General features: G+C 37.4%; 1 pseudogene; it reads right to left on the bottom strand.

Moving 5' to 3' along the window:
• Positions 1-1,893: 1,893 nt before the first annotated feature.
• On the bottom strand, positions 1,894-2,070 carry LOC114805092 (small nucleolar RNA U3; annotated as a pseudogene).
• Positions 2,071-11,667: the final 9,597 nt, after the last annotated feature.

The following is an 11,667-nucleotide window of genomic DNA, read 5'->3' as shown; positions in this document are numbered from 1 at the left end:
ATATTATACCTTTCTTTGCAACAATACTAAATGTATTTTATAGCTTTGATGTTACTCAAGAATGATAGAAGACAAGATTACGACAGACTGAAGCGTTCACGACCCACGAATGGGAATAGGCAACAGAAGAATTGTCAAATGGAAAACCGAAATGTGAAACATAGTGAACCAAATTGAATAATGTGCAGATAAAATATCACAATGGACGTAATTCTTAAAATCTTCATTTATAAAATGATCTAATATAATAATGCATATTTATAATTAAAATTATATGTTTTGTTACAAAAAGTTCGCCATTTTGCCAACTTTTTTGTTGGTTAGAAAAGTGATAAAAATTCTTTATAGACGACTTTTTTGTACTATTGTTGTTTAATTCCGCCATTGCGGACTTCTTTTTCAAGTTAATACATTTTTCTCTTAGAATTTTAAATAATAATTAAGCACTAGCCTTGACTTCAGCTCTTTGTTTTGGTTTTATTGTTTTGTACCACCGTACAATTTTGTTTTTCTCGCGTGTTCGGGGTCGTGAAAGTTGTCACTCAACAGGAACTCAAAACCCAAAAAAGCTAACTGTAAACGCCTGTCGTAATCTTGTCTTCTATCATTCTTGATTGTTACTGAACAGTGATTGTTACTTTCGAACTGATATTGGTACTGAACAGTGATTCCTACTTTCGAAATAATATTGCTACAGTCATCGAATTAGAATCACTGAACTGCTATTGCTACAGTGATCGAATTAGAATTACTGAACTCCTATATGTACTGTGATCGAATTCAAATTACTTAACTGCAATTGCGATTGTAAATCACTGATATTTACAAAAATTGATCGCAGTTGCTATTTGCGATTTTTCAATCACAGTGAAAAAATCACCGTTAGTAAAATATCGCTCATCACTAGAGTGCACTGCAATATCTGTAAGAATAGTCCGTAAAGCAGTTTGTAAGGCAGTTTACAGTACTTAACATAATTATATCTTCATAAGTACTTGATGGACACCCAGACCTCTCCTCCTGGTGGCGGAACACCATGTAACCAAATGAGTACGTTGCCTGAACACATTATGAGAATAGAAAAAATTGCCAATGAACTAAAAAAGGTGCGTGGAGTCCCTACGCGCGGAAGAAGTTATACTTCTTAGTGATATTCCAAGAAATGCAATATGGTGGAGTGACCAACACTTTCTTAAATTCACATTTCATAAATTTATTATGCACATTTTATAAAGCAAAGTTCAAATCAATTATCATTTCTGGGTTCTGACGGATTGATATCTATAATAATTACAATTGGATTATGATAACTAAAATACGATATGAAATGTCTTACATATGTATATTTTATCTATATTTCTCGCGAATACCGCATCAATAGTTGTACTCCTTTTGTCGTAGGATCATTTCTTCCATTGATCATTTCTAATGAAAATTTCTCTCTGAGGAATGCCAGTAATGGTTCAGCATCTGGCAATGAGAAATTTACATTGAAATCTCCCGCAAGGAGTACCGGTTGTTCGCTATACTCTACTGGTTCTCCGATAATATCTGCAAAAGCTTGCGAACCTGCAGTTGACAACGGTAATAAAGCTTTACCGATGAACAATTTTATATCTCGCATCGATGAATTTGATGATATATAAATGGCAATTAAATTAAATTTTTTACTTTTATGATTATCGCTAGGGTTCATTTTGCATTCTTGCATATTTGCAATTGCAAATGAGCGGGGCATATTGTTCTTTTACACTAACAAAATATACAGCGAATTTGCAATTGCAAATATGCAACACCATTTGCACAAAATTGTGAATTGCCCTACTGTACTTATTGACTGCATTATTATATATAATTATTTGTATAAAACCTTGAAATTTATTGATTAAAATCACCACTCAGACCACATGATTTCTAATATGCCACAATACAAAATTAGAAATGAAGTTCATAAGCCTCACGCTGTCAGATAAAACGATATACCTCCTTATCGCAGGTGCTAATACTTTGGATTTACAAAGAAAGTAAATGAAGACTGACTACAGAAATGATCCTGTGAAATATAGTCTTAACTTTTCAACGGCCAACACAGGGTATTTCAACCAAAAGTTAACCATTATTCTACAAAAACTAGAATTGCTCAAATACAGTGGTCGGCACTCCATACCACAATTGTGCCGACTCTTGTCACACGTACGCTTACGCTCTATCATTCAGTCGTTGTCGAACCAGCAACGAGTGAACATCGCGTATGGCTATAGCAATTTGCATAAGTGCCCTGCGCGAAATGCATACTTTTATGAGTTTCGTTTTATGTTATGTATTATATTTATGGTTTTAAGCTATTTGAAGACAGAAAAGTTAATGCTTTTGTATTCTAATATATTTGTTTAAATAATAAAATAACTAAAATGAATAAATGAGCACAAAAATTCATGTTTTATGAAAAAATTAAAAACATTCTTCAATGTTAGGCTACAGAGTTCTCACTGGGTATTCATTATTGCGTGCTCACCTATACAGTCACAATTCCTCTCGTGCCGACCACTGCTCAAATAGCATAAGCATGGTAAGTGCTTTAAGTTCTCTGCTTTACTCTCATTCACTATCTCTCTCTCTCTCTCTCGATTGTTTAACGCTATAGGTTGCGCAACCAACAATTATCGCAACCTTTTCCGAAGTCGTATAAGAAGTATAACTTCAAAAATGAAAATGCGACACTTAAGCTCCAAAATGAAAATTTAAGAAAAGCTCTTAGTAAATATACCGATCAAGCCTCTTCCCCTCCATCAAAAACAACTTTTGTAGCTGAAACAAACGAAGGAGAGCGTGAAAATGAAACAAACTGGTTGTTAAAAAAGAAAAACAGCAGGAATAATAAGAAACGCAAGGCAGATTCTTCACCGGATGTAAGTATGATATCTCCGAGTCCGGATGAATCAGCCCAAACGAAAAAAAATATAAATGTAATCCATCGCCCCCCGCCAATTATAATATCGGGACATTTTAACCACCCCTTGATGAATTCCTTGTAAATATAAATATGTTTATTATATGCTTTGAACCTATAGAAAATATTAAGAAAATTTATGAAATTAAACATATTCTAAATTCTGTCGTCAAACTTGAGCCCATCAAGACTTCGAAACTTGTGCCATGGAAACAGTGCAAATCTTGTCAGGCGTTCGGTCATACTAGAAACTATTGCTGCAAACCACCAAGGTGTGTGAAGTGTGCCGGAAACCATACGACTCTGCAATAAAAACCACCCTGCGAACTATAGGGGATGTGAAGTGGCAAAACAAATACAAAAAATTAAAAACGCGGCTGTGAAACGCAAAGAGCCTCAACAACCAAAAAAAAAAAAAATAAGTACAAGAGTATCTACTGCCCCACAGAAAGATGTTACGAATACAAGCCAGGAATCTGGTCAACCATCATTTGACAGCATAGTAAAAGATGGCAACAAATTCCAACAACAATTGTCTGAAAATCAAATAAATGCGAAAGAAGTTGATGGTGTTACCGACAATCTTTCGTTGATTCTCAACAAGCTTAATAAGCTAGAAGAGCAAAAGAAACTTATTCACGAACGTCTTAAGCAACTATAGGCAGCAAAAATGAAACCTCTAAAAATTATGACCTGGAATGCTAATGGCTTACTCAAACATAGGGACGAATTAGAGACATTGCTCCATCTTGAAAAGATTGATATATGTCTTATATTTGAAACTCATTTCACTAATCAGACTTTTGTTAAGTTTAAAAACTACAGGACGTATTGCTCTAATCGCCCAAATAATAACGCTAGAGGGGGGAGAGCAATAATTGTTCGAGACAATATTCACCACTTCGAAGAAATGAATATAAGCATTCCCGATTCCAAACTACGACTATATCGGTTGACACTGGGATTGGAAAAATACATATTACTGCAATATATAGCCCACGTAGGCATAATATTAAATATGATTTATATACAGAGCTTATTTTAAAGCATCATGGAAAATTCATTATGGGTGGTGACTTTAACGCAAAACACACGCAATGGGGTTCAAGAATTACGACATCAAAGGGTAGAGAGCACTTTAAAACCGCTATGGCCACTGGATGTGACTTCGTGTCTACTGGTAAACCGACCTACTGACATACCGATACAAGAAAATTACCTGACTTGATCGACTTTTTTATCATTCGTCAAATAACAAAGGACTTCATTACAGTAGACACTGGCTTTGACTTAAATTCGGAAATCGGACCACCATATCTCTCTAATAAACATACAGATTGGGAGTATTTTAAAGATATACTTGACAAACATATTGATCCTACAGAAAATATAACAACTCCTGATATCCTGGAATATGAAGTCTATGAATTTACGAAAGTTATTCAAGAATCGGCATGGAAAAGTACTCATGTTCTAAAGCAAAAAAAACTTTTATACTACATACCCTGCAGATATTTTTGATCTCATAAGTAAAAAAAGAAAAATACGTAAAAAATGGCAAAGTACGCGATTTCCTCAATATAAAAAAGACCTTAACAATTTAACCAAGCTTCTCAGTATCAAAATAAAACAAATTAACAATCAAAACATTTGGAGCTATATTAAGAAATTAACGCCAAACAAAAATACAGACTATTCTCTTTGGAAAGCTGTAAAAATGCCAGGAAACCGATATTGGCTAATACTCCACTCAGAAAGCCCAACAGGTCCTGTGCTAAAAGCAACGAAGAAAAATATATATGTAATATGTAAGCGAAATTCAACCAACTACAAAAAAAAAGTGGAAAATATCATCAAAATTAGATTAAAGCCTAAAAAGGCTCCCGGCGTCGACTTAATTACAAGTGATGTATTGAAACATTTAACACCCAGAGCATTAACAAAGCTTACATCATTATGGTACAAAAACCTGGGAAAAGTGCACATGAAGCCTCGTCATATCGTCCAATCTCATTGTTGCCTATTTTGTCTAAGCTACTCGAAGCTGTCATTATCAAAAAACTTGAGAACATAATTGCAGAAAAAGGTATCATACCAATTCATCAATTCGGTTTTAGGACTCAATATTCCACAATCTATCAAGTACATCGCATAACAAACATAATAACGGGTGATTTTTTTGAGGTTAGGATTTTCATGCATTAGTATTTGACAGATCACGTGGGATTTCAGACATGGTGTCAAAGAGAAAGATGCTCAGTATGCTTTGACATTTCATCATGAATAGACTTACTAACGAGCAACGCTTGCAAATCATTGAATTTTATTACCAAAATCAGTGTTCGGTTCGAAATGTGTTTCGCGCTTTACGTCCGATTTATGGTCTACATAATCGACCAAGTGAGCAAACAATTAATGCGATTGTGACCAAGTTTCGCACTCAGTTTACTTTATTGGACATTAAACCAACCACACGAATGCGTACAGTGCGTACAGAAGAGAATATTGCGTCTGTTTCTGAGAGTGTGGCTGAAGACCGTGAAATGTCGATTCGTCGCCGTTCGGTGAATGGCGATCGCTATCGTTCGATGCTAACAAACTTTTTGTTGCCAAAAATGGAAGAACTGAACTTGGTTGACATGTGGTTTCAACATTTTGAGCCATTTTGAGGGAAAACTTCGGAGAACAATTCATCTCAAGAAATGGACCCGTAAGTTGGCCACCAAGATCATGCGATTTAACGCCTTTAGACTATTTTTTGTGGGGCTACGTCAAGTCTAAAGTCTACAGAAATAAGCCAGCAACTATTCCAGCTTTGGAAGACAACATTTCCGAAGAAATTCGGGCTATTCCGGCCGAAATGCTCGAAAAAGTTGCCCAAAATTGGACTTTCCGAATGGACCACCTAAGACGCAGCCGCGGTCAACATTTAAATGAAATTATCTTCAAAAAGTAAATGTCATGAACCAATCTAACGTTTCAAATAAAGAACCGATGAGATTTTGCAAATTTTATGCGTTTTTTTTTTTTAAAAAGTTATCAAGCTCTTAAAAAATCACCCTTTAGAAGATGTGATGGAAAATAAACTAATTTGCACAGCTGTGTTTCTAGACGTATCCCAGGCATTCGATAAAGTATGGCACCATGGTTTACTTTGTAAATTAAGACGTTTCTTACCACAATATCTAACTGACTTACTTGAATCTTACTTGAGCAACCGCTACTTCAGAATCAAGCAGGGACAGTCGTATACCACATTGCAACCAATAAAAACAGGAGTACCCCAAGGTATTATCCTGGGACCACTTTTATATATCTTGTTCAATTCCGATATGCCTACGCCGACAAACTGTACAATTGCCACATTTGCTGATACCTGCATCATAACGACAGGCAAAAGTACATTACTTTAATCGAGACGAAATCAATACACTTAAACTACACGAACAAAAGTGCTAGATATATTCCTTTACATATTGGTAATGTGGCAATCCCATACTCCACCTCTGCAAAATATCTAGGCATAACGTTAGATGTAAAGATGCAAAGCTGAAATGGAAAGAGCACATACAAAAAAAAGTTGCAGAACTAAATCTAAGATATAGCAAAATAAGCTGGTTAATCGGTATCAAATCGCAGCTAACAACATCAAATAAAATTCTCGTATATAATCAAACGTATTTGGACATACGGAATTCAACTGTGGAGATGCGCTGCACCGATATACATTCAACCGATACAACGGTCCCAAAATAAAGTCCTACTCAAATTTGTTTCCTACACAGTGTTGCATTTCTACTTCAGTCTTATTGTCCGTTTACACAGTCCTACATACATGTTGAGTTATAATTAATCTAGTATTAGTTTAGTTTGTATTTTACTTTTAAATGCATCCTCAGTTCATAAATCAAATATATATATAATATAAAAATGAATCGCAAAATGTGTTGCTAAGCGCATAACTCAAGAACCGCTGGGCCGATTTCGCAAATTCTTTTTTTAGAATGTTTCTAGAGGTACCGGGATGGTTCTTACGGAGAGAAAAATTTAAAAAATTGCCTGAAAAAGTCTTAAATTCACAATTTTATAATCTCCCATACAAACAATTTGTGTCGTTAGTCTCGCAAAAAGTTGAGAAGGGCCAAACCGATCTGGCTAATTTTAGTTTTAAAATATTTATGGAAGGCCAGGGAAAGATTAGAAAGTAAGTAAATATGGAAAAATTGTGAGGAAGATAACAAGAAGATGATTCTTTTTGAATTGACAACAAAATTATAAAAAAAAGAAAACAAAAAATAATTTTATTTTCAAAGTTGTCATTGTTGCTTTGTTAAAATATTTTTATCATTATTCAATTGTATAATGCTGTATCGAAAGCCCAAAACAATTTGTAACAGGTAGGGAAAGGCAACCAAACATTTTATACTCTCGCATCTTATTGATGTAATTTTATTACACATAATTTGAAATAAAGTCCAATAGAATAACGAAAATCCTCTTATATAGTATATAAGGGCTGAAGTAATTCTTGAACCTATTTCACTCATTAAGAAATTATACCACTAAGGTAAACGAGAATAGGGGCAACTTGGCACCTGTTAGTAGGCAGACAAACGGTACTTTCGGCCTTGAAATTACTACTAAATTGCAAATCAACAAACACCAGTCTGCAAACTCGCCAAAAAGAGCTACAAAGGAGATTTTCCAGATATTCAAGTCGCTGGAAGCACTGCACAGGACTTTAAAAGATTTACGCGACAACGAAAATATTGTTGGTGAAGCCACAATTCTGGCAGGTGATTTTCGCCAGACTATTCCAGTTATTCCTGGATCAACTGTTGCTGACGAACTAATCACATGCCTAAAATCATCTACTTTGTGGCGACACATAAGAAATCGTCAATGAACAAATAACATACGAGTGTTTCTCCAACAATATGGTGGAAATGGTAGCGACGCAGTTGACACCTCAATGAATTAATAACATTTTTAACGGGCTTCTGTCACTTGATGGTCTCGAAAGAGGACCTTATTCATCGTGTTTTTCCTGACATGAAACCACAATATAATAACCATAAATGGCTGATTGAATGGCCTATATTGGTGGTAAAAAACAAAGATGTCGATGATCTTAATGCGACAATTTAGGATTTCGTTCCAGGAGAGTTGACATAGCTACAAACCCGGGTGACGTAGTCAATTATCCCACAGAATATTAAAAATTGCATTGACTATCACCTCTCACTTTGCAATTAAAATTAGTGTAAGCTGTCATGGCTATGAAAATGGTAATCATAAATAAGTCACCGTAACAATCTTGGCTTGGCCAACTAGCAAATTTGCTAATTTGTATTTATGATGATTTACGCTTAGTACAGATCTACCATAATGTATATCAACCGGCTATAATGTTTTCGTCTTTGCGCGTAAGAATTTTTTGACTATATTGAAAAAAATTCTAAATTAATGTATACCTTAGCCACAAAAACGTGTGGTCGGGTCTGCTAGTATTTAATAAGATTTTTAATTATTGAAAATAGGATTGCATAGATTAGTATGTCAAAGAAAAATATTTAAACAATATTCTGTGAAATTGGTATTTATAAATTCCAAAAACTCAGCCGTTGGCACCTAATTTTTTTAATTTTGAGTTTTTTTTTGAAATTTTGAAAGTAAGGAAAGTTCTTGTGCAACCGAACAGTTTATACTCTGGCAAATTTATTAATATATTTTTATTTAGATAACATACAATTTGCCCCAATTTGAAAATCCTATAATGAGGTATATGAGAGCTAGGGGAAGTTATGGCCCGATTTTAACCACCTCTAAGACACTCTATTAGAAGAAAAATATTTCCTCTAAATTAAATTAAGATACCTGAGAGATTTACCAAAATTACGGTACAAAATTACTATTTATTCCGCTTCTTATTGGTTCCTTATGTATATATTATAAAGTGAAGGAAATATTATATACCGAGTTTCATTGAAATCTATCGAGTACTTCCTGAGAGATGGTTTTTGACCCATAAGTGGGCGATGCCATGCCCATTTTCCATTTTGTAAAAAATCTGAGTACAGCTTCCATCTGCTATTTCTTCTGTGAAATTTAGTGTTTCTGACGTTTTTCGCTAGTTAGTTAAACCACTGGTCGGCAGAAATCCCCCGCTGAACCCTCCGTGAGGGTGCCGGCTGTTAATAGACACCACAGTGCCACAGTGGTAACGGACTGCCCCTTCCACAGTTGTGGGGTATCTAGCTAAGGTACGATTCCATCGTTGAGTGATTGTTGCTCCTTAATAGCACAGCATTTGGTGATTTAGTCGTATCATGGTTGGGGGTAAAACCAAGGGCTGGATCAAGGTGTCATGCGACCCGTGCCGAGGATCAACCTGGCTGGGGGCCCTCAAATAGCCCAGTCTTGAACGGAGCTTACGGATACCTGGCGCCCTCCGTAATAAGAAAGCCTTGCTTGCGTAGCGGGGGCTATGCGCAAGTGGACACAGATTCCCCTACACTCGTGGGTCGAATTATGAGCACAACTAAAGAAACAATGGAAAAACCAAGGGAGTCCGGTTCTCCCTTATTAAAGCCGGTGGGAACGGATTGTTCCGAAAAGAGAGCAGCGCATGCAACGAGCTCTAAGACAATGAGCACGCAAACAGTGGCTAAGCCTGGTCTGAATGCTAAGGTTGGCACCAGTGCTGGAACTACGGCTAAGCCAAGTTCCAGCAAAGCAACAACAACAACGGCAGCCGGAGCCAGGCCTACCAACCAGAGGCAGAAGGTAAAGAAAGAAGCCAAGCGTATTTTTGCTGGTGTATCAACCAGAGAATGGCCAGCCTTTAAGGTGGAAGAGCCATCGAAAGCGAAATATGCGGAGAGGAAACGCGCTGCATATATTTTACGCATAACGCACCTGCACCCACCAACAAAGGAGGAGCTCACAAAAGAGCTCCAGGAAACATTGGAGTGTGCAAAGGCGGTGTTACCCAACTTTAGCATGGAACCACCAGTAGGTGCTACTAAAAGGCAAAGGTCAGCTGAAGAGGCTAAGCCGTCAGCTAAGCGGCCGAAAACAAGGGGTGGGATGACCAATAGATCCTTTGCGGATGTGGGCCGGAACCGCATCATCATTGGTGTTCTGGATGAGGGAGATCGCGAAGGCAGAATTCCCAGAACCCAATGGAAATGGGTACAGGCTGCGCTGGCTAACGTGGTCCTGGAAGTGCTATTAAGCAATCCAGGTCCGCCGCCGTCATGCACAGATGCTGGATGGTACCGGGGCTAGATCAAGTTAGTAGCTTGTGATGACGAAAGATCGGTCCAGCTATATAAAGCCGCTATAGCGAAGGTGGGAGAGGCAGCGGTTGACAAAAAAGACATTCCGTCCAGGCCAAGGGCAAGAGTTTGGATACCGGCTATACCATCCCAGCCGGATCATGCAGCTGATCAAAGCTTGCAACCCAAACCTACCAACGTTCGTTTTTAAATTTGTCAAATCGTTCGACGAAGCGACAACCGAATCGGGCGTGGAGACTAAAAGGGCCACGATGCAGATTCTGTTGCTGCTGACAAATGACTCAATTGAACCGCTGAACAAAAGTAGCGGTGAAATTAATTATGGCTTCACTAAGGTCAAAGTGAAGACTTACAAAGCGGATGCCGGCGCTTTCGACCATCTAACCTCGAATAACGAGATGGGTGAGGTAGAGGAAGATCCAATGGAGTCATCAAGCGATGTCGATAGCCTCGAACAAGGTGAGTACTCCTCAGAGTCTGAACTAGCGGGCAGGCTCTCCAATTTATATACCGAGAAAGAGCTTTTAAGCGATTCTCAAGATGGTGTAGATGTAACCTTAACTAATGCATCTCTTACAAATAAATCTTCACCATAGCAAATTAGCGTCAGTAGCTCTAATTAACCGCACGGCAACAGATCAACCTGACTTTGTCCTCATTCAGGAGCCATGGATTAATGGAGGGCGGATTTGCGGTCTGAAGACACCGAATTATAAGTTATACGTGTCACATTGCGAAGGAAAGAACAGGGCATGTATATTGGCTAGAAAGGATCTTAATGTTTTTATATTATACGAATATAGTGACAAAGACACAACGGCAGTAAGCTGGGAGACGGGCAGAGGTAGTTACCGGCTGGTCTCTTGCTACATGCCGTACGACGAGGAGCAGGTGCCATCGCTGCTTATAAAAAGGCTGGTACAAGATAGTGAGGCGTCCAAGAGGTCATTGATACTTGATGTGATTCAAACACCCATCATTCACTGTGGGGCAGTTCCGATACCAACGTAAGAGGTTAGTTGCTCTTTAATTATTTAGTAGGCACAAAACTCTTGTTGAGCAATAGAGGCAACACGCCAACCTTTATCACTAGAAACCGACAAGAAGTATTAGATATAACATTTGTGTCGCAAGAGTTGATAGATAGAGTAACACGATGGAGGGTTTTAGAAGAACACTCTTTTTCCGATCATCGGTATATTGATTTTGTACTGAGTGAAAAAGTAGATCTTGAGAACAAATACAGAAATCATAAGAAAACAAACTGGCTAGTGCACATGCAAGAGCTAAAAAAGAATATCCCTACGTTTCCTCCATTCCAACCTAAGTACAAGGAAGACTTAGACACCTTAGTTGAAAGAATCACGGAATCTTATCAGCATTTGGCAGTGTCATGTCCTCTTACTCGCTCTAAGG

This window comes from Zeugodacus cucurbitae, chromosome Y (genome assembly GCF_028554725.1).
Source record: "Zeugodacus cucurbitae isolate PBARC_wt_2022May chromosome Y, idZeuCucr1.2, whole genome shotgun sequence".
Classification (NCBI taxonomy): domain Eukaryota; kingdom Metazoa; phylum Arthropoda; class Insecta; order Diptera; family Tephritidae; genus Zeugodacus; species Zeugodacus cucurbitae.
This window is presented reverse-complemented; position numbering and strand designations above follow the sequence as displayed.